Genomic DNA, 8249 nt, shown 5'->3' with positions numbered 1-8249 from the left:
TTGACCTGGTGCAACATCATGGCAAAATTGACTATCAGAAAATTAAAAACAAGGGTTATCACTATCAAGAATAACAGGTGGAGGAGGACGGGTAACAGGTCTGGGTCGGGGAGCCGGGGGAAGAGTAGTAGCTTGGCGACTAGATTCACCAATTTTAGATTTTCCCTTACCTTTACCACCAAATATTTTTTTCAAAGAAAAGTCCATATTAATTATAACTATACTAAATAAAATAAACAAAACTATAATATTAAAACTTAAGAGTTGGAACGAGTTTACCGAATTGACGAACAACTTCTTGAAAATTGAATATCGTTGAAGATTTGAAGACTTTGAATACTTCAATTCACCAACTTCACAATTTTTCACGAAATTACAATAATAAAGTAAGCAATTATAGAAGAAAATTAGAGAGAGATTGATGAATTTGTGAGTAAAAATGAAAGAATGAGGGGGTATTTATAGTTGAGAATAGGGAAAAAGTGTAATTATAAAAAGTTTGGGGGCCAAATGGCTATTTTTTAAAGTGTCAAACAGCTAGAAATGAATGCCAATGACTAGATTTTAAAAATCTGACCGTTGCCCATTTTTAATTTTTTTTTTAAAAAAAATAGCCGTTGGGCCCGTTTGGCCCGTTTGAACCGGCTCAGGCCCGCCTGCTGGTCCCGGGCTCACGGGCTTTTTGGGAAGGATCGGCCCGCTATGGGCTTTTGCACCATTAAAGACCGGTCCGTTTGAACCGGCTCATTTGGCCCGTTTGGCATGCGGGCCCGGCCCGCAATACACCCTTATTTCGGATGTATCTATCATTAGATGCTCTGCTATTGTAGAATTCAATAGGCTATAACTCGCATCCTCTCCGACTACAATTCCATCGACCTGAAAGTCTCTATATCTCTCATAGCTATCCCAATTCTCATTCAGTTGAAGCATAATTGGGATTTTTGACATAATTGCGCTTGTTACAAAAGAATTGTAGCTAATTTAGTCGCTTTTGATTTGTGAAATCAGAAAAACCAGTGAAACAGAGTATTGTCGTAAAAATAGAGTAGTGAATTTTGGAGAGAAACAGGCGAAATTTAATAGCGAGATTTGCGTTGGATAAAATCTGGAAGAATCCTTAATATCCCAACATTCACGCGCCTATTAAAGGAATTGTACAGCAAACAGGATTCTGTTTTTAATGAGTTGTTTATATTTTGTAGAAAATCTGTTAGCAGGGCGGGTAATTTGCAAATTATGAACATTTTTCGTAATATAGTTTCCTATATGGTATATGAACGAAAATTTCCCTTATGTAAAGATCCCTTAGAATAATCACGGAAAACGGTCTCAGTCATCTCACAAGTGGCCCGTGGACTAATGGGCATAATTTGGGCCTAATAATGAATAGACATGGGCCTGAAAAATCTCAAATATGATGTCTTTGGTTCAAACCTTTTAATAAGGGTTGAAATTTAAAAAGGGAAATTTACCTAGTTAACTATAATAGAAACTTTTTTATTATTTTTCTTTAGGTTCATTAAAAATTACATTCTTTATCTATATTTACTATTTATACACAAAACCTTAATAAAGAGAGTATTCCTTAAAATTAGGATGTGCCCCCACGTCTCCTCTATCCCCTCCCTCCTGTATTCAATTATACAAAGCCCCTTCTATTACGTTTTCATTCCATTTTCAAAAAGATTTCAAAAGATTTATTTCTCTTTCATACAAATCAGTTCAAATCTCCCCCTCTTTACACAAATCTGTCAATATTATCTCTAAGTTTGCAGCAACAAGGGGACGTTCTCCATTGACAACCATTTAAAAGTTTCGAAACTTTGAATTAAATATTTGGGTTTTACGAATTTGTGATTTATTTAGATTGAGTGTTCTTGCAAAGGATTGAGAATGTACTTTGGAGTTTATATCTCAATTTTACGGGAGATTGGTTAAATTTAGAGTTGATTTTAGGTAAAATTTCATATTGAAACCCGAAGAGAAGAAGTTTTACAATTGTATCACGATTGTATGATAATTGTATGATAATTGTATCGCAATTGTGTCAGAATTCTTTCAGGACTGTATTGAAATTGAATTATTATTGTATCTGATGCATCAATACATGGATACATTATACAATACAAGTATAATAAAATATTTGTATCAGAATGGTATCAGTTTTAATTGGTTTATATGTTTTTTGCATGTGATGTATTCTTCTTCTTCGATTTTCAATCTGAAAATAAAAGTTATGATTATTGGTGATTTTGTGCTGATTTTTATAAAGCTTACCGCTGATTAGGCGGAATTTCATATTGAAACTTGAAGAAGAAAAAGAAGAAGTTCAAAATTATTTCTGAATTGTATTATAATTATATGATAATTGTATATGAATTGTATATAATGCATCAATATGTAAAACAACTTGATACAACAGTAATACAAGTATAATACAGTATTGTATAAGAAATTTACAAGGATTATTCCAGAATTGTATTAAAATTGCCTCAAAAGTTTATTTGAATTGTTTTTGATACATCACTACGTGAAAACATTACATGATGTAATTCCTAAATATTAGGTTTGTCCATTTGTGGAATATATGTTAAGCATATATATAGAGACTTATCAAGTAGATTGAAGATTATTGCGCCTACTCGATGAGATGATGAAACGAAGAAAAAAAAAAGGACAAAAAGCTTGGCAAATGCGACCTGCCACTCAACCTTCAAATAGTAGTCAAATTTCACTTAAATCTATGTAGAACAAGAGGGAGAGAAGAAAAAAAGTAAAGGATATAATTGAATTCCTTAATTAAAGACATTAATAATGGGATAAGAGCCTTTTAAGGTGAAATATATCCAATTTGTAAAAAAAATCTAAATAATTTTTAAAAACTACAAAACCTAGAGAAAATGGGTAAATAAGTTTCTATTATTGTATATATAGGAAAAACAAATAGCCACAGTTTCAAAAATAATCGAAATTTAGGCATTTTTCATGTAAAGATAAATATGAACAAAAACACTATTCAAAATTCAGAACTCCCGCATAATATGCTAGAAGTTCATACACAAGTGCTCCAATCTCCAGTATATTATGCTGGAACTTTCAGTGTGTTGGAGTTGCAGCATAATATGTTGGAAGTTCATACACAAGTGCATCAATCTCTAGTATATTATGCTAAAACTTTTCGTGTTACAGCAAAATAATAGCTATTTTTCAATGACTTTGCAAATGCTAGCTATTTTTTAATTACAAGTCCAAAAACTGGCTAGCACGTGCTATTTTGACATTGATAAACCTACCTCCTACTTAGTTCTCCAAGATCGAAGGGTACATACAGTAATATTTTAACAATAATAACAATGCCTCAGTCTCAAACATATATATTTTCAATTTTGAAGAATTTGTATTGGAAAGTAGCTTAAGTTTAGATTAAGAAAGCCATTGGCCTTCTTGCTTAATAATAATATGGCACAAAGCAGAACTACATAACTAGATCAGTGTTCCTTTCTTAGATTTCTCCTAGATGATAAACTGTCCAACAGGTCAAAATCTTTTGTTTAGTTATGACTTATGAAGCTGCCTTTATTCAAGTGGATAAAAGGTGCACATTCAGTACACTGCCTCCACTGCTAATGTTGTTTCCTCAACTCTCTCTTGAGCTTTCTGTGCCTAAACAACAAAAAACTTATCAGATTTACGGGAAAATCCTCAAGTAACCAATGAGTTAGGCTCGGCGGGGAGTTGCTTACTTCTTGTTCCCAGTCAGCGCGCATTGTAATGAAAAGAAGAGACAACACTTGTACTAGGAGTGCACAAATAATACCCAACCATAAACCCTGTTTGTAATTGCAAAGAAAAGAAAAGATTAATCAAATCTTTATGAAAGTGAAGTGAAATTAATTTCACCTTCAAGAGGCTAAGAATCCTTACAGTACTAGTGATAATTAACCTGTGATAGTAAGATGGTTACCTTCCCTCCGATGTGAAGAGCGAACGCCATCAAGACAGCAGAAGGAATTCCCACAAGATAATAGGATCCGAGGTTAACAATTGCCCCTATCTTCTGCCATCCAAACCCTCTTACAGCACCTGTATGTGAAATATGCAAGCTCCTTATCAACAACACATATCTCACTCGTTTCTTCTTAAACTACAAATAAAACGCATGAATTATAGACCTTGGCGTAACTGGTAAAGTTGCTACCATGTGACCAGGAGGTCACGGGTTCGAGCCATGGAAACAGCCTCTTGCAAAAATGCAGGGTAAGACTGCGTACAATAGACTCTTGTGGTCCGGCCCTTCCCCGAATCCCGCACATAGCAGGACCTTAGTGCACCGGGCTGCCCTTTTATCATGCTCGTGAATCATAGAGATTGACAGTTTGTATTTTTTTTAAAAAGGATCTTAGAATAGTATTTACTCAAAGGCAGATATGCAAGATTTTAAGCAGTGGGTAGGAAGTAATATTCTTTGTATTTACTACTCCTAGTCGCAAAGGATACAAACTTAATGTATTAATTCTATATTTTTAGGAAAAATCAGTTGCAACATTTATAAGTGCGAACCTGAGAGAACACATTGAAGGCCATCCAAGAAATTTGATGCAGCAAGAAGTGGCATCATCGTGGCGATGTATCTAACGACTTCAGTCTCATTGCTGTAAGCATATCCCCATATGTTACGTATCAGTATCAAGACCAATCCCAACACAAATCCCTCCGTAACAGCCACCGCCAGTACAACATAGAGCGCCAAACGTGCAATTTGAGGATGACCTGCTCCTAGTTCATTTGACACCCGTGTACTGCAATGCACAAAACATGTCTAGTTCACAACTCTGTTACAAATTAATACAAACCAAAGTTATACATGTTCGGATGACTAACCTTATAGCAGCACTCAGTCCAAAAGGGATCATCCAAACTGTTGCGGCTGTATTAAGACTAGGAACCAATGAAGCGTATCAGTAAGTAATGCATGAAAATGAAAGATTTTGCTTGATAAACCAATCGGAAGGTACTGCATTAAACGAGAGGTGAATAATTCGAACCAGACTGAGAGCACCGCGGTTTCCAACTGTGGATTTGGAAGAAGGCCAGAAAGCAGAACCATTAGCTCAAATGACCACATTTCTAAGCTGTTGATAATCATAAAAGTAGACACGTTAACAATCAATAAATACACTAGTTGTACTACTTTTCTTTTTCGTGTTACTTCTGGGTAAATCAAGAAATGTAGACTGACCAGACCATGATGGCCGAGGGAATTGCGAGTCTAATGAAAGTAAGCATATCCTTCAGAGCTTCTTTTGACAGTCCTGTCCAAGTCTTTGCACATGAAGGGGAAAACTTGACATAAAGAGCCAAAAACAAAAAGTTAAGCCAGTAAGAGATGGAACATGCAAGAGCAGCTCCTTTGCCACCAAGGCCAGACTTGAAAACCAAAATCCAACAGACAAGGATGTGGATAAAAGTTGTAACTCCAGCACATAACACCATAGGGATGACAATACTTTGTGTTTGTAAGAATCTTACAACACATTGGAGCAATCCATAAGCGAAAATACCGGGGATAAAATACAAGGCATAATGACCGGCTTCATCTGCTATACTAGGATCTTGGCCTAGCAACTTCAGAATAGGCCAAGCATATGATAAAATGTGTATGATACTGCTTTGCTCCATATGACTGCCCGCAAAATGTGTCCAGTGCACTTGACATCCCCATCTATTTGTAAACATGATAAAAGAATTTCATCAGAAATCTAGCCGTATTAATAGGATGTAATGTATTTTGATGTCATAAAGAATTAAAAAAGAATCTTGAATTGTGCTCTATTTTCTTCCTGACTGTGAAGAGGGTGTTTTCAATTCCACGCAACAGAGCAATAACATGAATAATGACGACTTAATCTCGTGTCTCCAATTTTAAGATATTTACACTAACAACAACAAAAATATGCAACATGGTCAGTGCAAAGTGATAACAGATTACTAATTCTTAGCTTCTGAAATCACCAATTATTCGGAGCAATATCCATACATTACTAATACTAAAGTAAAGATTGTGTAATTTCTAGGCAAAGGATATCCAAAACCAAATGATGACGCACCACAGGCCCACAGCTACTGAATCAAGTCCTTTTCTTTTTGGGCATGTTTGATCTACCTGTAGGGAGCCTTGGAGTAATTAGTAAAGTTATTGTCATATGTCCAGGAAGTCACGGGTTCGAGCCGTGAAAGCAGCTTCTTGCAAAAATGCAGGGTAAGGCCGCGTACAATAAACCCTTGTGGTCCGGCCCTTCCCCGGACCCTGCGCATAGCAGAAGCTTAGTGCATCCGGGGGTGTTTAAGCCCGTATCAATAATCGGGCTAACCAAATACTCCGTACTAACACGTATCCTTATGACACTAATCTTACTAGAAAGTTAAGGGAAAATCTCATTGAAGAAATGGCAAAATAATACCGAGGAAGCAAGAAGAACAAGCAGGAAAGCAGGATACGGAGCATTAAAATTGGACAAAAAATTGAGGTAATAGGATTTAATAAGTCTTCTGATAACTAGCATTAAAATGGAGTGATTCTAGAGATTCGACCAAGTTGAAAGAAACACACAACATAGTTTTTAAGAGGCAACAGATAAATTGGATGCTTTGAAACTACAATTAGTATTGCTATTTTCATTTGAATGTTTAAATTGAAAACTAGAAGATATAAAAGCTGAAAACTCACCAATAGGCTAATACCAGTAACAGAAGTAAAGGAAGTAGCCATAGAAGCACCAGAGAGAGGCAATTTTCCAAGATGACCAACAAACATAATGGCTATAAGCTGTAAAGAAAACTGCAAAAGGGTTACGCTCACTAAGGGTCCTGCTAGCCATACTTGCTTCTTTACTTCCTCTACAATCTGTTCCTTGCTAAAACTACCATTAATATTTCTTATTTCATCAAAAAGACTCTGCTTTTCACGGTCGTCGACGATCAATGGCGTCTTGACAGAGGCTGATTTTTCATATTCTCCTTCCATTTTGGTCCCCTCTGTCGTCTTTGCTCTGGACCTCTCCTCTTTAGCTCTCTCTCAAAGTCTCGAATACGCAGCCAGTGGTAGAAGGAAATTTATAGTAGTAATTAAAACTTGCGGTCAATAATGGAGATTGAAATTTTGTTCTCCACGTAAAACTCACACGAAATGGGACAAAAGAATACTCTCACCGTCTCACAAATGTTTGGTTGGTGGGATAGGGGTAATTTATCTCGAAATAAAATATAAAATTATTCTATTTTATGTTTTGTTATGTTTATTAATTAATTTCGAAAACTATTTTGGATAAAAATGATAGGATTAGTTATTTCAATAACTAACCTCATAAAATATTTTTATTTATCTCATCCTGATAACCAAACGATCCCTCACCTTCGCATTTATGTGCCAGTTTTTTTTTTTTTTTTTTCTAACTTTGTTCCAAAAACCTTTTATCTAATAAAAACAATCTAATTTTAAAATTATAACGAGTAAAATCGATAAAGGTTAACTTATGAAATTTATAATTTTAAATATGTCATAATAGTTACTTGACTGTAAAAATTTCTCATTTAGAAAATATTGAAATGTGTCTTTTTTTTAGGCAAACTAATGAGTAAATACTGTCAAACAAAATAAAATAGAGACAGCACAAAGTAATTATGCAACAAAACACAAGTATTTGTATTATATGGTGAACTACCTTGACCCAAGAATGAATAATGGAGTAATACCGAGCTTAGACCTAGATGCAAGATTTCATTGATTATTGATATTTAAAAAAAGGCAGCTAGTTGAGTAGTAATAAATAAGTAGTGTAATAATTATGCAAAATTGGTACTGAAAGCCTCTGGCAGGGAGAACCCTGTATCGTACATTGCATCCTTTTTGCACGTGATATTTTGTTCCAGTTGACCCACTAAACTAGTTTTCACCTTTTCTTGTTTGTTTTATGCTAAAGTGTGAGCACAAAATAAGAGGATTCCCGACAATTTTTAGTCCTCACTTGATAGTAATTAGTAATCCAAAATGATATTGTATATTCATTGTGAAAATAATAATCGAATATTATATATGTTATATATAAAAATTATATAAATTTTATATATTTTTCAGCTATCAAATATAAATAATTTCTGGCACGGACTAAAAGTGAAAAAAATAATAATTAGTAATGGTTCAGATTTTGTTACCGTTGGGTGTCAAAGTATTTACCTACTCTTTTCAA

At 34.7% G+C, this 8249-nt stretch overlaps 1 pseudogene; it reads right to left on the bottom strand.

The window, feature by feature from the left end:
• Positions 1 to 3364: 3364 nt before the first annotated feature.
• Positions 3365 to 7170, bottom strand: LOC107804860 (protein DETOXIFICATION 16-like; annotated as a pseudogene).
• Positions 7171 to 8249: the final 1079 nt, after the last annotated feature.

The sequence above is a fragment of the Nicotiana tabacum genome, chromosome 6 (assembly GCF_000715075.1).
Source record: "Nicotiana tabacum cultivar K326 chromosome 6, ASM71507v2, whole genome shotgun sequence".
NCBI lineage: Eukaryota > Viridiplantae > Streptophyta > Magnoliopsida > Solanales > Solanaceae > Nicotiana > Nicotiana tabacum.
The sequence above is the reverse complement of the archived record's forward strand: the minus strand, read 5'-3'. Positions and strand labels throughout refer to the sequence as shown.